General features: G+C 43.2%; 1 protein-coding gene and 1 non-coding gene across 2 annotated transcripts in view; both read right to left on the reverse strand.

The window, feature by feature from the left end:
• GPC1 (glypican 1) overlaps positions 1-19,867 on the reverse strand; it is a 480,460-nt gene that overhangs the window by 128,452 nt on the left and 332,141 nt on the right. The gene's annotated exons all lie outside the window — the stretch shown is intronic.
• Positions 9,557-9,694, reverse strand: LOC119934222. Its single transcript, XR_005452884.1, has one exon. It is a non-coding gene; the product is annotated as a small nucleolar RNA SNORA7 (small nucleolar RNA).

Below are 19,867 nucleotides of genomic sequence, written 5' to 3' on the forward strand. Positions count from 1 at the left end.
CTTTGAAGCAAGGGCGCTGTTCATCCTCCCTTTCTCTAAATCTGACTGAAGTCCTTCTAGGCAAGCCTTGACACTGCTAATTTGGAAGCTATTACAAGGGAGAAGAAAGCACTGTAGCAAAATGTGATTTCCCCGGGATGGAGGGTGGCTCCTAGTTGAGGTATCAGCTAGCAGGTGTTCCACGGATCTAGAAAAGGGAATTGCGTGGAACCTTTGGCAGGCACCCATTCCTGCCTGGAGCCACTCTTCTGAGTAGAAAGGAACACTCAAACTGGATTCACAATTCTGGAACTCCACCATTTTAATCACAGAATGGAGCAATAGACCATTTTATTCATAATTTGCACTCTTCAAAGACCACTTGGATAGCAAAAGACAATTAAGTATAAAACAGAAGCAAAGAGTGAAGTGTCAACTTGACAGTCTGATTATTAGGTGCTGCACAAAGGTGCCTCATCTTGAAGACTAGGGCCAGCTGTCCTAAAATGACCATTTGTCTTCCCTAGAGGAAGAGAAACTCAGCTTCTAGTCCAAGCTCTGCCACTGGCTTGCAGTATGAGTCACCTTGGGCAAGACATTTAACCTCTCTGGTAAGCCCAGTGTGGGCAGGGATTGTCTCTATTGTTGTATTGTTCTTTCCAAGTGCTTAGTACAGTGCTTTGCACATAGTAAGTACTCAATAGATATGATTGAATGTATGGTTCTCAATTTTCTCATCTGGAAAATGGGGTTAAGACACCAGGTCTCCTATCCTCTTAGACTGTGAACCCTATGTGGGACTATATCCAATCTAATTATCTCATGTTTACCCCTGAATTTGAAACAATTGCTTGGCCCGGTGGAAAACACTTACTAAATCCTATTATTATTACTACCACCATTATTATTTTTGTTAGTAGCAATAATAATAATAGTTTTGGTATTTGTTACACAGTTACTATGTGTCAAATACTGTTCTAAGTGCTAGGGTAGATACAAGGTAATCATGTTGGACACAGTCTTGCCCCACATGGGGCTCACAAAGTCATCAATAGACATGCATTTATTTATGGGAAATTCAAAAGTTTACTCCTGACTCGTGTACAACTAAAAAAGGGGCCATTTAAAAATGGGGATTAAGACAGAACCCCATGTGGCACAACCTGATTACCTTGGGAAGAGGAAGAATAAATGTTTCTTGCCTCCATCTGTAGCTTCTTGTGGACATCACCCAGAACATGGGTCAGAAAAAGAGAGAGACAGCGCATGTGTGTCCTCGTTGGTTCTTCTCCCTTTGCATCTCCCTGTCTCTCTTGCTTTTCTCTGAAATAATGTGAGGCCCTCTTGAGGGACAGGGTTCGCATTTAATCCCTCCTATCTGTGTATTTTTTTCCAGCTCTTAGTATGATGCTCTACACAGATTGTTTAATGAACACTACTACTAATATCCCTTAAGGTTCTGAAAGCTTCATGAAAAAATTCTGTATTAGTATTATTTTAATTCTACATGGTTTAAACCAGTATGTCTTGCTTCCTCTAAGAATAAATGGAAGCGAAACTATAAAACACGTGTTTTGCTATATTCTTCCAAGTGCTCACAACAGTGCTCTTTACTCAGTGATTGATTGATTTGGGGGTTGTAGGCCTTCTGGGAATTGGATGATATCAGGATTTTCTACGAGGATATGTGTTCCTGAGGGGAAAATCTTTAAAGGTGACAAATTAATTATGGAATGTTAATCAAGAGCTCTGTCAGAATTGAGGGCAGGTGTAGGTGAAATGAAGCATTTCTTTTAAAACAAAACACACATACACGCACGACAGGGCACTAGAATACCATGGCAGCTTAAACTTTCAGTTTTACTCAGAGCTATTTCAAACTGGTTATCACTAGAAGCTTTATTTCTCTGCCTACTCCTTAGAGGCCGTGAGTGGTGTCCCCTTAGGGCCTGTGTGTCAATGGACTTTATGAGACAATACCACCGCTCTGGGTTTTCCACCAGCTGTCTTCTCTAACATAATCCAACTACTGTACTCCTCATTCTTCCCTTCCCAAGAAAAGACAGTTGCATGTTTATATTTGAACTTTCTGAGCAGACTCCAGGGGCAATTTTGCCTTCTTGTGGGGAATATTACAGACTCATTGCACTTGGGCTATCTCTGCCCGGCTTCGTTTTTTGCTAGGAATTATAGTCGTTTTTAGGCAATGTAGGATCTTGTAAGCTATCCAGAAATAAAGAAAAAAAACCAATGAACATAAAGGAGAAAACCCTCAGGAGTGTGTGATCCACTGTGACACCACTGTTTCCCTTCGGTCGAATGAACTAAATCCTCCTCCCAAGTGTCTACTTAAGTTTGATTACAGGGCTTCATATTTCACCTCCATTCATGAAGTGTCTTTATAGGTAGAAGGGGCTTTAGATTTTATTGCAGGGAAAAAGATTTCATGTTTACAATGTTACATGAAAGTGCGATCCATCTTGCCTGTTTACTTCAAAGCTCTTGTAGAATTAATAATTTTGATTTGGATGGGAGGAGGTGTTGGAGGGGAGTGCTTCTCTGCTAGAGATCCATTAGATATTCCCTGCTTGGTTACAGCTGCCTGTGGCTAACTTTTACCAAGTAACCTTTATCAGGGGAATGAGGTGAGTGAAGTAGCTAACCATGTGCAGAAATGCCCATTTCACCATTGAGAAATTATCTGCTTTCTCTTTAATGGCCCCTGTTTTGGTTGTGCACAGTGAGGCAGAAATAAACTTGAACTCAGTATTTTATTTCCCCTAAATAAGTGCATGTCTACTGATTTCTTGGGGAGACAAAAGGCTGCCTTCAAGATTTAATCTCCTTAATTTCTCCCGGCAAGGTAAGAGGGGATGAACCAACTCTCCTTGCATTCAATCATTCATTCAGTCATATTTATTGAGCACTTACTGTGTGCAGAACACTGGACTAAGCACTTACTATCCATATCCTGAATCTTGTTTTCTCTGCAGACAATAATTACTAAACATCAGGGATGATTATTTGCCGGGTCAACTGAAACTAAACTGGGACCAAAACAGGTAGAGAAGCTCATGACCAGGGCTGCATTAATGAAGGAGTTGAGAAGTAGCGTGGCCTAGTGGATCAAGCATGGGCCTCGGCATCCGAAGGACCTGGGTTCTAATCCCGGCTCTGCCATCTGTCTGTTATTTAACCCTGGGCAAGTTGCTTAACTTCTCTGTGCCTCAGTTATTTCATCTGCAAAATGGGAATTAAGACTGTGAGCCCCATTTGGGACAGGGACTCCATCCAACCCAATCTGCTTGTATCCACCCCGGCACTTACTAGAGTGCTTGGCACATAGTAAGTGCTTAACGAATACCACAATTATTATTATTGTTAGGTGTTCATGGGGCTGACACTCAGGGACCACAGCCTAAGGATGGGTGAACTCCCCTGCTTTGCTCCAGCAAACACCACATAAATTCCTGCTGCTACTGCAATGTTGATCCTTCCCTGCTCATGGCCACTGGCAAATCTCTCCTAAAGTTTGCCACTACTAAAGATCACCTCCTACTAAATGTGTTGAAATCACTTTAGTTTCTTCCTGAAAGGCACCTGAGAAAACCTGTGCTCATACCAAAATGTTTACCAAAAAGATTTTCACAACACTGGCCTTCTCCACTGTTTTCAGCTGGGTGTGATTTTGGGCTATTTACATTGATCCTATTGATTCCTATTTACTTGTTTTGATGTCTGTCTCCCCCTTTCTAGACTGTGAGCCCATTATTGGGCAAAGATTGTTTTTATTTGTTGCTGAATAGTGCTTCCCAAGTTCTTAGTACAGTGCTCTGCACGAAGTAAGTGCTTAGTAAATGCGGCTGAATGAATGAATGGTGACTCCTGAAAGTTTGCATACAGCAAATATATAAAGTAATGGCCCACCTAGAATACTTATAATAGTAATAATGATGGTATTTGTTAAGCTCTTACTATGTGCCAAGCACTGGGGTAGATACAACATAATCAGGTTGTCCCATGTCGGGCTGACAGTCTTAATCCTCATTTGATAGATGAAGTAACTGAGGCACAGAGAAGGTAAATGACTTTCCTAAAGTCACACAGTTGACAAGTGGTGGAGTCGGGATTCGAATCCATGATCTCTGACTCCCAAGCCCAGGCTCTTTCCACTGAGTCACACTGCTTCGCTAGAAAAGAGGGTGGTTGTCCAGAGGGACCAAGGTGAGGCCAAAAGTGGACAGTGAGACAGAGGCAAGACAATAAAGAATGAGGGGAAAGGAAAAACCAAAAGAGGTCAGAAGGAAGGGAGAGGGAAAGGAGAAAAAATGATTGGTGATTATAAGGAAGAAAACAGGAAAACTACAAATCAAGCAAAAACTCCTCACTCTTGACTTCAAGGCTGTCCATCACCTCGTCCCCTCCTACCTCACCTCCCTTTTCTCCTTCTCTAGCCCAGCCCGCACCCTCCGCTCCTCTGCCGCTAATCTCCTCACTGTGCCTTGTTCTCGCCTGTCCCTCTGTCGACCCCCAGCCCACTTCCTTCCCCTGGCCTGGAACGCCCTCCCTCCACACATCTGCCAAACTAGCTCTTTTCCTCCCTTCAAAGCCCTACTGAGAGCTCACCTCCTCCAAGAGGCCTTCCCAGGCTGAGCCCCCCTTTTCCTCTCCTCCTCCCCATCCCCCCCTCTGCCCTACCTCCTTCCCCTGCCCACAGCACTTGTATATATTTGTACAGACTTATTACTCTATTTATTTTACTTGTAATAATAATAATAATGATGGTATTTGTTAAGCGCTTACTGTGTGCATATTTACACATAGTACATATTTACTATTCTATTTATTTTGTTAACGATGTGCACATAGCTATAATTCTATTTATTCTGACGGTTTTGACACCTGTCTACATGTTTTGTTTTGTTGTCTGTCTCCCCCTTCTAGACTGTGAGCCCATTGTTGGGTAGGGACCGTTTCTATATGTTGCCGACTTGTACTTCCCAAGCACTTAGTACAGTGCTCTGCACACAGTAAGTGCTCAATAAATAAGATTGAATTGAATGAATGAATGAAAAAGGAGTGATTGAGGAGCCACAGTTGTGGTGTGGGAGATCCTGGTGCACTCAGGGATTTTGGATCTGCTACCCCTTTTCACGGTGCCATGGAAGCCCTTACCTTAGACAGGAATCATGTCTACCAATTCTGTTGGATGCTACTCTTCCAAACAGTACAGTGCTCTGCAGACCATAAGTGCTCAATAAATACCACTGATTGATTGGTCCTACAGAGAAAGTGGAGGAACAGATGGTGAGGGAGTCACAAACCAAATTCACCTGAAGCTGGACTGACACGACTTCCAGGGCTTACTGGAAATGACCAAGGTCATAAATGCATAAGCCAAAGCTTTGTTTGAGCTCAACAGTGGAAGTCATTATCTTCATCAGGACTGAACTGTCTTGAAAGCCAACCTACAGAGGCCAAAAAAAACAATCAATCTCCTCACCACTGCTTCTGGATGATCAGGTGCCAGAAACATCTTCCCCTTCACACAGATCTGGTGTGGGGAGCCCAGCAGCCTATTAGTGGCCCCCATGGCTAGGGGAACAAGGTATAAAAGTGAGGCTCTCACACAGGATTTTCTAAATCCTCCAGGAAATACTGTTTCTACAAAGTACTGCTTCTGGACAATAATGGGGGGGAGCTTATTATCTTCAAAAATTGAATTTAGATTCATATTTATGAGTCAATTAAAAGTCACCTGGAAGAAATAAATGGATGCAGAGCTTTTGGACCATGCTTCTGGGCTAGGGATTTCTGAATTCTATTTCTATTTTATGCAACTCCATCACATGCTTAGTACAGTGCTCTGCACACAGTAAGGGCTCAAGAAATACGATTGAATGAATCAACACTATCCTTATGACACTCCATAGGTAAAGCCACAAGGACCTGCTGGGGGCAAGAGGAGATTTTACAAGGAATGATCCCCAAAGTCATGGAATCAAAATTTGGATTTCCATGGCATAGTGGATCGAGCATGGGCCTGGGTGTTAGTAGGTCCTGGGTTCTAATGCTGTCTCTACCAATTGTCTGCTGTGTGACTTTGGGCAAGTCACTTCACTTCTCTTTGCCTTGGTTACCTGATCTGAAAAATGGGGATTGAGACTGTGAGCTCAACGTGGGACAGGAACTGTATCCAGTCTGATTTATTTGTTTGTATCCACCCCAGTGTTTAGTACAGTGCCTGGCACATAGTAAGTACTTAACAAACACCATTGTTATTATTAGTGTTATTAATAAGGGATTTATGAGGCCATGGCACTAAGGCAGCCAAAGACGACTCCTCTCAACATGAAACTGCAGTGCAAAGAAGGGCCCCATAAAAGGTAGAAATGAAAAATAAAACTCCCTCAAGTCTTCACTATTCATTTCTTACTTTTGTGAAGAAAATAAACTGAATATCTCCTCTAAATGAAATTCTGATCTCTAAGAAGAGGCAGTAAGATTCTTATTATTCAAGATTCACAGGATCAGGATAAAAGTTAATCTGCTTTATGCCACTCTCTGGTCTCAAAGGCAGGTCAGGTCTGCCAGTCCCCAGGACAGGGATGATAATAATAATAATGATAATGATAATAATAATAATAATAATAATAATAATGATAATACTTGTTAAGCACTTACTATTTGCCGAGCACTGTTCCAAGTGCAGGGGTAGATGAAAGTTGATCAAATTGGACACAGTCCCTGTCCTACATGGGGCTCACACTCTTAGTTCCATTTTACAGATGAGGTAACTGAGGCCCAGAGAGATTAAGTGACTAGCCCAAAGTCACACAGCAGACATGTGGCAGAACTGGTATTAGAACCCAGGTCCTTCTGACTCCCAAGCCCGTGCTCTATCCACTAAGCCACACTGCTTCTCAGGGATCTGATTCCTGTCCCGGTTTGCAGGGGCAATGACTGCTTCTTGCCTGTGGTGGAGGTGGGTGGGGATGGGGGAGAAAATGTCACCAGAAAACAAGAGGTGAAGGAGAAAAGGAAATAGAAACAGAGCCTGCAGGTAAAGTGTGTGAAGGGGATGAAGGACGTGGAGATGATACAGGAACTAAGGGACCCCAGCTCCAAGGAAACTGAGCACAAGCATGGGACAGAGTTTCTTAAATGTAGTTATTCACCAAATCTCTTTCTAGACCACCAAATGGGATCTAATGTCTACATGTCTTGTTTTTTTGTCTGTCTCCCCCTTCTAGACTGTGAGTCCGTTGTTGGGTAGGGACCGTCTCTATACGTTGCCGACTTGTACTTCCCAAGCGCTTAGTACAGTGCTCTGCACACAGTAAGAATTCAATAAATACGCTTGAATGAATGAATCCAATTGATTATATTTTCTGTTAACAGTTTTAGAAAATTTAAAGCTGATGCTGGAGTGCAATCCCAAACTATTCTCCCGGGCCCTTTTCATTATTATCATTATTAGTATTGTATTTTTAATATGGCATTTGCAAAGTGCTTACTATTTGTTAAGCACTGGGGCACTCTTCCAAGCACTCAGTACAGTGCTGTGCACACATTAAGTGCTCAATAAATGCCACTGATTGATTGATTGGTTGGTACTCCAGAAGAGACTGTAGAGGAAAAGACAGAGAGGAAGACACAGATCAAATTCACCTGCAGCAGGAGTGAGATAACTTCCAGGCTGGATAGTTTGTACATATTTATTACTCTATTTATTTTACTTGTACATATTTACTATTCTATTTATTTTATTTTGTTAATATGTTTTGTATTGTTGTCTGTCTCCCCATTCTAGACTGTGAGCCCGTTGTTGGGTAGGGACCGTCTCTATATGTTGCCAACTTGTACTTCCCAAGAGCTTAGTACAGTGCTCTGCACACAGTAAGTGCTCAATAAATACGATTGAATGAATGAATGAATGAATGAATGAATGATGGTGCTAGGGTAGGGACAAGTTCATTCATTCATTCATTCGAATTTATTAAGCACTTATTGTGTGCAGAGCACTGTACTAAGGCTTGGACAGTACAATTCAGCAATAAAAAGAGACAAGCTCTGCCCACATCAGGCTTACAGTCTAGAAGCGGGGAGATAGACATCAAAACGAGTAAACAGGCATCAATAATAATAATAATAATAATAATAATGGCATTTATTAAGTGCTTCCTATGTGCAAAGCACTGTTCTAAGCACTGGGGAGGTTACAAGGTGATCAGGTTGTCCCACGGGGGGCTCACAGTCTTAATCCCCATTTTACAAAAGAGGGAACTGAGGCCCAGAGTTAAGTGACTTGCCCAAAGTCACACAGCTGACAATTGGCGGAGCAGGGATATGAACCCATGAACTCTGACTCCAATCAATATCAATATAAATAAATATATTTATAGATATATACATATCAAAACAAGTAAACAGGTATTAATATAAATAAATAGAATTATAGATATGTACATATATACAGAAGTGCTGTGGGGCTGGGAGAGGGGAACAGAGCAAAGGGAGTGAGTTGGAGCGATCAATCAATCAATCATATTTATTGAGCGCTTACTGTGTGCAGAGCACTGTACTAAGCGCTTGGGAAGTACAAGTTGGCAACATATAGAGACAGTCCCTACCCAACAGTGGGCTCGCAGTCTAGAAGGGGGAGACAGGGAACAAAACAAAACATATTAACAAAATAAAATAAATAGAATAGATATGTACAAGTAGAATAAATAGAGTAATAAATACAAACAAACATATATACATATATACAGGTGCTGTGGGGAAGGGAAGGAGGTAAGGCGGAGGAGGAGGAGGGGGAGAGGAAGGAGGGGGCTCAGTCTGGGAAGGCCTCCTGGAGGAGGTGAGCTCTCAGTAGGGCCTTGAAGGGGGGGAGAGAGCTAGCTTGGCAGATGTGTGGAGGGATACAGAATGAGGGAGAGCTGAAGAAAAGGGGAGCCTAGTCTGGGAAAGCCTCTTGGAGGAAGTGAGCCTCCAGTAGGGCTTTGAAGTGGGGAAGTGTGATTGTTTTGTGGATCTGAGGAGGGAGGGAAGGCATTCCAGGCTAGAGGGCCAGGGATCTATGGTGGGACAGGTGACAACGAGGCACAGTGAGAAGGTTAGCACCAGAGGAGCAGAGTGTGCAGGCTGGGATGTAAAAGGAGAGAAGGGAGGTGAGTTAATCACGTGGGACACAGTCCCTGTCCTACATGGGGCCCACAGTCAAGTAGGAGGTATTGAATTCTCGCTTTATAGTTGAGGAAACTTGAGGCCCAGAGAAGTTAAGTGTCTTGCTCAAGCTCACACCGCAGGAAAGTAGTGGGCTGATATTAAAACCCAGATCCTCTGGGTCCTGTCCTGTCTTATGCCTTCGAGTTGTCCCCGACCATAGCTGCTCCGTGGACACATCTCTCCCAGAATTCCCCACCTACATCTGCAATCGTTCTGGTAGTGTATCGATAGTTTTCATGGTAACAATACAGAAGTGGTTTACCAGTGCCTCCTTCTGTGCAGTAAACTCAAGTCTCTGCACTCGACTCTCTCCCATGCCACTGTTGCCCAGCACAGCTGAGTTTTGACTTGTAGCAGATGGCCTTCCACTCACTAGCCACTGGCCAAGCTAGGAATGGAATGGGTATGCCTCTGCTTGACTCTCCCTCCTACAATCGAGACTGGTAGGCTACTGGAAACTCCCCAGGTGTGACTCCAAGAGGGGCCCTCTGTCTTCTAGGCCTGTGCTTTGTCCCTTAGGCCACACAGCTTTCCAAGTGTTTATTATGTACTAAGTGCTGTGGCAGATATAAATTTATCAGATTAGACCCAATCGATGTCCAACAAGAGGCTCACAGTCTAAGGGAAGGGAGAACAGGTATTGAGTCTCCCCTACCAACCCTGCCTTATATAGATGAGGAACATGAGGCATAGTGAGTTAAGTGACTTTTTTCAAGGTCCCACAGCAGGCAAGTGGCAGAGCAGAGATTAGAAACCAAGTCCCCTGTCTCTCACACTTGCTTTCTTTCCACTAAGCTCAATTCCAAACTCTGCTTCTAAAAAAAGCCTCTTCTGGAATGGAGGATTCCCACTACTCTTCTCTCCCTCCCTTCAAAAAAAGCCTGGGGCTAGGAAAACATCTGCATAGCCTCCACCAGTGTGCACACTGTAGGAAAATCTTGGCAAGAAGGAGGCTCGCTAGAGCCGTGTTTATGTGTTTCCCTCCTGGGCCAAATGTTAGTGTTTTTCATTCCGCCAACTGACTTCCAAAGCCCTGAATCAATCTTCAGGTTAGTTTAAGAGCAAAGCAAAATCCCTGACAGGATTCACTTCTATGAATACAACAAACCACTATAGCCTTTCTCAGGTTCTTCTTTCCTCTGATGCACAATTGAGTGGCTATTGCCGATCAAAAATGTGAGGTTTTGAAACAGGGACACCTCTGAGGCACAGCTGTGAGAGAAGGAGTATAGGTCACAAATCATCATCATCCGCTACACTGGCCCTCTCAGCGAAGCAAATACTTCCCACACCAGGCCCTGGTTGTGATGGTATTTATTACGTGCTTACTATGTGCAAAGTACTGTACTAAGGGCCTGGAAATAATACCAGGTGAGATTCAGACATGATCCCTGGCCCTCAGAATAAGGGAGGGAATATATACATATGTATATATGTATATATGTTTGTGCATATTTATTACTCTATTTATTTATTTTACTAGTACATATCTATTCTATTTATATTATTTTGTTAGTATTTTTGGTTTTGTTCTCTGTCTCCCCCTTTTAGACTGTGAGCCCAATGTTGGGTAGAGACTGTCTCTATATGTTGCCAACTTGTACTTCCCAAGCGCTTAAGTACAGTGCTCTGCACACAGTAAGCACTCAATAAATACGATTGATTGATTGATTGATTGATTGATAAAGAGGGGAACCTGTGACCTGTACATAAGACAAAAATAGAACAGTAGAAAACTAAAGCAAGACAAGAGGCAAGGACAAGTAGACTATATAGAAACCAAAGAGAAGTAGGGCACTGTGGCAAATAAAGCAGAGGTTTGGGCTTCTTTAATCAATGAATGGTATTATTGCAGGTTTGTGTCACCAGAGCACTGTACTAAGCCCTAAAGTTCATTTCCCTGTTTTGATCTTCTTTTTCTTCTAAATCCCTCACCTTAGAGTTAGGTCACTACGGCTGAAAACATTTGACTTTCTGAATTTGCATAGTCTCATTTATGGCCTAGTGGATAGAAGACAGGCCTGGAAGTCAGAAGGACCTAGGTTCTAATCCCGGCTCAGCAACTTGTCTGCTGTGTGACCTTGGGTAAGTCACTTCACTTCTCTGTGTATCAGTTACCTCATCTGTCAAATACAGATTAAGAGTGTGACCCCTATATAACAATAAGTATAATAATGGTATTTGTTAAGCACTTACTATGTGCAAAGCACTGTTCTAAGCGCTACGGAGGTTACAAGGTGATCAGGTTGTCCCACGGAGGGCTCACAGTTTTTATCCGCATTTTACAGATGAGGTAACTGAGTCACAGAGAAGTTAAGTGACTTGCCTAAATTAACACAGCTGAGAGTTGGCGGAGCCAGAATTTGGACCCATGACCTCTGACTCCAAAGCCCGTGCTCTTTCCACTGAGCCATGGGACAGGGACTGTGATCAACCTGATTTCTTTGTATTGACTCCAGTGCTTAGTGGTAAGCGCTTAAAAATACCACCATTATTGTCATTATTATTATTATTATTGTTATTCTAGGTTGTACCCCCAGAAACTATATATTGAGGGCCAGGGACCATATGTTGCACTTTAATACATCCTAAACACTTACTGCAGTATATTGCAGCCAGTGGGTACTCAATAAAAGCTATTACTGCTATTGCCTGGACCAATGCTCTGCCCAAAGAAGATGCTTAACAGAGAAGCATCGTGGCTCAGTGGAAAGATTCCAGGCTTTGGTGTCAGAGGTCATGGGTTCAAATCCCAGATCTGCCAATTGTCAGCTGTGCGACTTTGGGCAAGTCGCTGAACTTCTCTGTGCCTCAGTTACCTCATCTGTAAAATGGGGATTAAGACTGTGAGCCTCCCACGGGACAACCTGATCACCATGTAACCTCCCCAGCACTTAGAACAGTGCTTTGCACATAGTAAGTGCTTAATAAATGCCATTATTATTATTATTAAATCCCTGGGGTGCAGTGCTGCTGATGAGGGCAATGAGAGAAGACACAGCCTTAAGCTCAAGCTTGGAGAGAGAGAAGCATATGGTGTTTTGCTATCCAAGGCCTGGGGGGTGGAACTGATGGTGAATGAATCCAAATCACAAACTGGAAACGACATGAATAATTGGAAATCCTGATTGCATGTGTGGATGGAAAGGTGAATAAAAATGATAGCTCTCCACCACAGTGCTTCCCTGTCAGATAATCAACCTTTATTACTTTTAGATTTATATTCTCTACTAATACATAAAGACCATTAATCCATTTGCTCATGCTTCAGCAAACTGAATTCTCAGCTTCATCGTACTTTTATAGCTGGAAAACCATTGATTTTTTTTTTAAAGAAAAGTTTCATTACATCTTTTGATAAATCATGGTTATGCCTTTTTATGACTTTTTGTTGATACTAACAGTTCCTAAGAAGCAGAAACAGTAGTCCGACAACCAATCCAAGAAATATGACTGATTCTAAACTGTGAGCCCGCTGTTGGGTAGGGACCGTCTCTCTATGTTGCCAACTTGTACTTCCCAAGCGCTTAGTACAGTGCTCTGCACACAGTAAGCGCTCAATAAATACAATTGAATGAATGAATGAATGACTGATGCCTTGAAGTCATCAACAAGTGTGGATGGAGGTTGGTTGAGATAAAATATGAATTAAACTAACCCTCATCAGAAGCCAAACACTATGAGTTTATGTGTGTTTGTAAAGACTTTAATTTTTTTGTGTTTACATGTTCTTTTCAGTCTCAAATTCAATCCAGAAGAAAATCTGACTACTGCCAAAAAAAAATATACTCCACATTTATTTAGCAATGTGCTTTGGAGGGATGAAAATACCCCCCAGAAATGAGATAGCTTCTCTGCGGTCTCTTCACCTTGGAGAGAGACAAAGCCTCACGGATCTTTTCCATGCATCAATTCCTATTACCAACTGAACCTCTGAGGCACATAGAGAAAAATCAACTCTCCACTGCAAGGTTTAGATAATCCCCCACAGTTGCTCTATAGTATTATTTATTGAGCCCTGAAACTGTGAAGAGTAATATACTCAGTCCTTGGGAGAGTCCAGTGGGTTAAGAGACATGATCCCTGCCATTCAGAAGTATACACTCTAGCAGGGCAGATAGACACTGAAACGAATTCTAAGTATGGAAAAACAGTAGAGTATAAAGATATGAATGTAAATGTTATGGTGGATGTGTGTGGAGGGGATAAAGGGGGAGGGGGGAAAAGGTGAGTGCCAAAGTGCTTAGGTCAATCAATCAATCAATCAATCGTATTTATTGAGCGCTTACTGTGTGCAGAGCACTGTACTAAGCGCTTGGGATGTACAAGCTGGCAACATATAGAGACAGTCCCTACCCAACAGTGGGCTCACAGTCTAGAAGAGGGAGACAGAGAACAAAACCAAACATACTAACAAAATAAAATGAATAGAATAGATAGGTACAGGTAAAATAAATAAATAGAGTAATAAATATGTACAAACATATATACATGTATACAGGTATACAGGTGCTGTGGGTAAGGGAAGGAGGTAAGATGTGGGGGATGGAGAGGGGGTCGAGGGGGAGAGGAAGGAAGGTTAGGTGAATGCTGATTGCTGAGGGAGGGAGGGGAAATAAGAGATTAATCAGGAAAGGCCTGAAGAAGATGGGATTTCAGAAGGGCTTTGAAGATGGGGAGAGCAGTGGAGGGAAGGCAGGAGGGAGGGTATGATCAAGAGGTTGATTGCGAGATGAGAACAAGGTACAGTGTGTAAATTTGTCTTGAGAGGAGCTAGCTGTACAAGCTGGGGAGTAGCAGGAGAGGAGGGAGGATTTTCCTGTCTAATGTTTGCAGCTTTGCTTTCCATTCATTCATTCATCCATCATATTGTGTTTATTGAGTGCTTACTGTGTGCAGAGCACTCTACCAATGGTTTGGGAAAGAACAATGCAGCAATAGGGACAATCCCTTCCCACAATGAGCTCATAGCCTAGAAGAGGGCAGAATGCTGCTCATTTTACTATCATCTGCCTGATAATCCCTCCCTTGGAAGGACAGTGACTCATGAAACATGTTAAGTTGCCAAGGATCACCTTGCACCAGTGTTCCTCAGAAATCAGGGAAACCTCCCCAATTTTTTTCTTTCCCCATTTTTTCCCAGGGAGAGCACAGGATGACTGCAGCCTGGTGGAAGAGTGGGGTCCTTACCACTATCCAGAAGCAGTCCAATATCCCCTAGAGCACCAAGGACTAGCCCTTCCTGGTTTCTGGACAAACATGGCCTTGGTGGGAAGTTAGACCTACATACCTGGGAATACTAACTCTGACCTAGATGGTATCATCACAATCACAGTTAGAAGAAAACGAGGCCCCAAAAGCACATCAGTCATTCAATCCTATTTACTGAGCACTTTCTGTGAGCACAACATTGTATTAAGCTCTTGGGAGAGTACAATACAACTGAGTTGGTAGACACATTCCCTGCCCACAATCGACTGAAAACTCCTCAAGGGCAAGGACCACCTCTTTTACTTCTTTGGTAAGTTCTCCAAACACTTAATATAGTACAAAAGAGGTGCTCAATAAACAGTGTGGATGTTCAGAGGGTGAGTGCTAGAAAGAAGTCTAAGATCTAAGTCTACTGATTCCACAGTATTTGCCCAATCCAAGACACCAAACAAGGTCCTAAATTCTTTCCTGAGTGGTTTCAGTTGCGATTTTCTAACAACCAAAATACTGGGAAAACTGTAATAAAGCATGAAATAATTCACAAGGCCGTGTCATCAAACTAAAGGAGTAATAATAACATTAATAATAATAGTGATGGTATTTGTTAAATGCTTACTATCTGCCAAACACTGTTCTAAGCGCTGGAGGGGATACAAGGTAATCGGGTTGTGCCACGCGGGACTCACAGTCTTCATCCCCATTTTACAGTTGAGGTAACTGAGGCCCAGAGAAGTGAAGTGACTTGCCCAAAGTCACATAGCTGACAAGTGGTGGAGTTGGGATTAGAACCTGTGACCTCTGACTCCAAAGCCCAGGCTCTTGCCACTGATCCACGCTGCTTCTCTTTAAGTAGGGAATTTATGTTGGCCAACACCAATTTTCCCATGTTAGCTACTGTGAAGAAGCTAAAGATAACACCAGAGGTGCCATTTAAACAGACAATTTACAATTAGGTGAGCGATTTACCCATTGTTTAGAGTTAATGAAATACCCTGCATCGAATATATCCCCTGGCAGTCTTCCCAATCTGGCAAGGAGTGCATTTTGTCAAGGTACTGATTAAGCGATTCTGCTGTACCTTAAAGCTTTTCCCTGTTGTTCCTTGCTTACATTACTTGCCCAAATCCCCACAGGAGTGCCATACACCTACTGTGTTCAGTAATTTGAAGCTAAAAGGAAATGGGGAGTGTGAGTGGAGTAGGGTGAAAACCTTTTTCATGTATTTTGAAGGATTTCTTCTAGACTGTGAGCCCATTGTTGGTTAGGGACCGCTTCTATATGCTATTTGTACTTTCCAAGCGCTTGGTACAGTGCTCTGCACACAAATAGCACTCAATAAATATGATTGAATGAATGAATTTCTTCTCCATTTCTTTCCCCCCATCTTTACCCTCCTATTCCTTCTCCTAACTTCTGATGGCAACACCTCTTAAAACATGACCTTTGGACAATTTTTTCCCCTTTGCCACACTCCTGCACCAAATCCTCTATGGAAATTTCCTTCCCACTCCAATATCTTACTGTCCAAGAAGATTGTAAACTCCTTGAGAGCAGGATTGAGTCTACCCACTTTGATGTATTGTACTCTCCCACATACTTAGTACTGTGCTTTGCACACAGTAAGCATTCAATAAACACCATTATTTTGTTTCTGTTTTATGGCATTTGTTAGGAGCTTACTATGTGTCAAGCACTGTTCTATGTGCTGGGGTAAGTAAAACAATTAGGTTTGGGACAGGGACTGCTTCACAAAATCTGTTTGTCAGCATTGACTCTGGGTGCAAATCTAACCAAGAATATAGGGGTTTAGAGGCCCTCTCCAGGTATGCGGGTCACTGGTGGTACAGTTCGGTCGGGGATCCTCTGGAGCATCTTCAGACTTCCCAAATTTCTGGTGATCCAACTTCTTCAGATTATTCCACTTCTGGTATTTAAATGTCCCACCTCATGGTGATGACAAGGGAGACTCTCATCATAAATGATGGATGAGTCTTGGTCCAGTCATAAAGACTTCAAGACAGAGAGCCTTCACAAAAAACTAACCATCTCTAGTGATTGCCCAATTCCACATCAAACAGAAACTCCTTACCATAAAGTCATAAAGACTTCAAGACAGAGAGCCTTCACAAAAAACTAACCATCTCTAGTGACTGCCCAATTCCACATCAAACAGAAACTCCTTAGAGAAGCAGCGTGGTTCAATGGAAAGAGCACGGACTTGGAAGTCAGAGGTCATGGGTTCAAATCCTGGCTCCACCAATTATCTGCTGTGTGACTTTGGGCAAGTCACTTAGCTTCTCTGTGCCTCAGTTACCTTATCTGTAAAATGGGGATGTGAGCCCCACGTGGGACAATCTGATCACCTTGTATCCTCCCCAGCGCTTAGAACAGTGCTTTGCATATAGTAAGCGCTTAACAAATGCCATTATTATTATTATTATTACCATCAGCTTCAAAGCACTCAATCAGCTCACTCCCTCCTATTTCACTTCACTCAATTCATGTAACAACCCAGCTCACACACTTTGCTCCTCTGATGCCAACTACTCACTATACCTCTGTCTCATCTGTCTTGCCACTGACGCCTTTCTCATGTCCTCCCTCTAGCTTGGACTCCCTCCCCATTTATATCTGACAGACTGTACGCTCCTTCTCTAGACTGTAAGCTTGCTGTGAGCAGGGAATGTGTCTCTTATATTGTTATATTGTACTCTCCCAAGCTCTTAGTATTGTGCTTGGCACACAGTAAGTGCTCAATAAATATGATTAACTGATTGACTATGACTCTCCTCACCTTCAAGTCCTACTTAAACCACATCTCCTTCAAAAGGCCTTCCCTGACTAACCCCTTCATTTCCCCTTCTATTTATTCTCTCTTCTGTATCACCTATGCACTTGGATCTGTACTCCTAAAACACTTTGATTTTCACCCCATCTTAGCCCACCACCCTTAAGTACTTTGATATTTTGATCATGATGATGATGGTATTTGTTCAGTGCTTACTATGTGCCAAGCATGTTCTAAATGCTGGGGTAGATATAAGGTAATCAGGTTGTCCCACATGGGGCTCACAGTCTTAATCCCCATTTTACGGATGAGGTAACTGAGGGACAGAAGTTAAGGGACGTGCCCAAAGTTACACAGCATATAACTGGTGAAGCCAGAATTAGAACCCATGACCTCTGACTCCTAAACCTGTGCTCTTGCCACTAAGCCACACCCATACCACTTACATAGACATCCTTAAACTCAGCTGCATTCACCATCTGTAATTTATTTTATATCTGTATCTTCTGCTAGAATGTTATTGAGCGCTTACTGTGTGCAAAGCACTATACTAAGCACTTGGGAGAGTACAATATAACATTGTACACATTCCTTGTCCGCAACGAGCTAACAGTCTAGAGGGGGAGACAGACATTAATATAAATAAATAAATAGATGAATAAATAAATTACAAATATGTACATATGTCCTGTGGGGAAGGGAGGGAGGATGAATGAAGGAGCAAGTATGAGCTGCACAGAAGGGAGTGGGAGAAGAAGAGAGGAAGCTCAGTCAGGGAAGGCTTTCTGGAGGAGATGGTACATGTCTACCATCTCCAGTTTACTGTACTCTCCCAAGCACTTAGTGCTGTGCTGTGCAACACAGTATGTATAAATTTGTATATAATGTATATTCCTACACACACACATATATAATAATAATAATAGCATTTATTAAGTGCTTACTATGTGCAAAGCACTGTTCTAAGCACTGGGGAGGTTACAAGGTGATTAGGTTGTCCCACGGGGGGCTCACAGTCTTAATCCCCATTTTACAGATGAGGGAATTGAGGGCCAGAGAAGTGAAATGACTTGCCCAAAGTCACACAGCTAAGTGGTGGAGCCGGGATTTGAACCCATGACCTCTGACTCCAAAGCCCAGGCTCTTTCCACTGAGCCACGCTGCTTCTCTGTATATATATATATATATATATATATATACATATGTATCTGTAATTTCTTTCTTTATTTGCATTTACACCTGTCTCCCCCTCTAGACTGTGATCTCATTGTGGGCAGGAATGTGTCTGTTGTTATAGTGTACTGTCCTAACCACTTAGTACAGTGCTTTGCACAAAGTAAGCACTCAGTAAATATGATTGAATGAATAAGACCTCAATAAATCCTGTTGATTAATTGACTGATAGTGGTTTGCTCTCTTGTTGTTGCCAGGCTCACTCTCCACTGGTTCCTTCCCCTTTGCCTTCAAACGTGCCCATGTCTCCCCCATCCTAAAAAAAACCCTCTCTTGAACCCACCTCCCCTTCTAGTTATCACCCTATCTCCTTCCTACCATTTCTTTCCAAACTCCTTGAACGAGTCGTCTACAGCCGCTGCCTCGAATTCCTCAATTCCAACTCTCTCCTTGACCCCCTCTAATCTGGCTTCTGTCCCCTACACTCCACCAAAACTGCCCTCTGAAAGGTCACCAATGACCTCCTTCTTGCCAAGTCTAACGGCACATACTCTATCCTCATCCTCCTCAACCTCTCAGCTGCCTTCAACACGTGGACCACCCCCTTCTCCTCAACACACTATCCAACCTTGGCTTCACAGACTCCGTCCTCTCCTGGTTCTCCTCATCTCTCCGGCTGTTCATTCTCAGTCTCCTTTGCCAGCTCCTCCTCCCCCTCCCATCCCCTTACTGTAGGGGTTCCTCAGGGGTCAGTTCTTGGTCCCCTTCTGTTCTCTATCTACACTAACTCCCTTGGTGAACTCATTCGCTCCCACGGCTTCAACTATCATCTCTAGGCTGATGACACCCAAATCTACATCTCTGCCCCTACTCTCTCTCCCTCCCTTCAGGCTCGGGTCTCCTCCTGCCTTCAGGACATCTCCATCTGGATGTCTGCCTGCCATCTAAAACTCAATATGTCCAAGACTGAACTCCTTATCTTCCCGCCCAAACCCTGCCCTCTCCCTGACTTTCCCGTCACTGTAGATGGCACTACCATCCTTCCCGTCTCACAAGCCCGTAAACTTGGTGTCATCCTTGACTCCGCTCTCTCATTCACCCCTCACATCCAATCCGTCACCAAAACCTGCCAGTCTCACCTCCGCAACATCACCAAGATCTGCTCTTTCCTCTCCATCCAAACTGCTACCTTGCTGGTTCAGTCTCTCATCCTATCCCGACTGGATTGCTGCATCAGCCTCCTCCTTGATCTCCCATCCTCTTGTCTCTCCCCACTTCAGTATATACTTCAAGCTGCTGCCGGGATCATCTTTGTGCAGGAACGCTCTGGGCATGTTATTACCCTCCTCAAAAATCTCCAGTGGCTACCAGTCAACCTATGCATCAGGCAAAAACTCCTCACTCTTGGCTTCAAGGCTGTCCATCACCTCGCCCCCTCCTACTTCACCTCCCTGCTCTTCTTCCATAGCCCAGCCCACACCCTCA

The sequence above is a fragment of the Tachyglossus aculeatus genome, chromosome 1 (genome assembly GCF_015852505.1).
Source record: "Tachyglossus aculeatus isolate mTacAcu1 chromosome 1, mTacAcu1.pri, whole genome shotgun sequence".
NCBI lineage: Eukaryota > Metazoa > Chordata > Mammalia > Monotremata > Tachyglossidae > Tachyglossus > Tachyglossus aculeatus.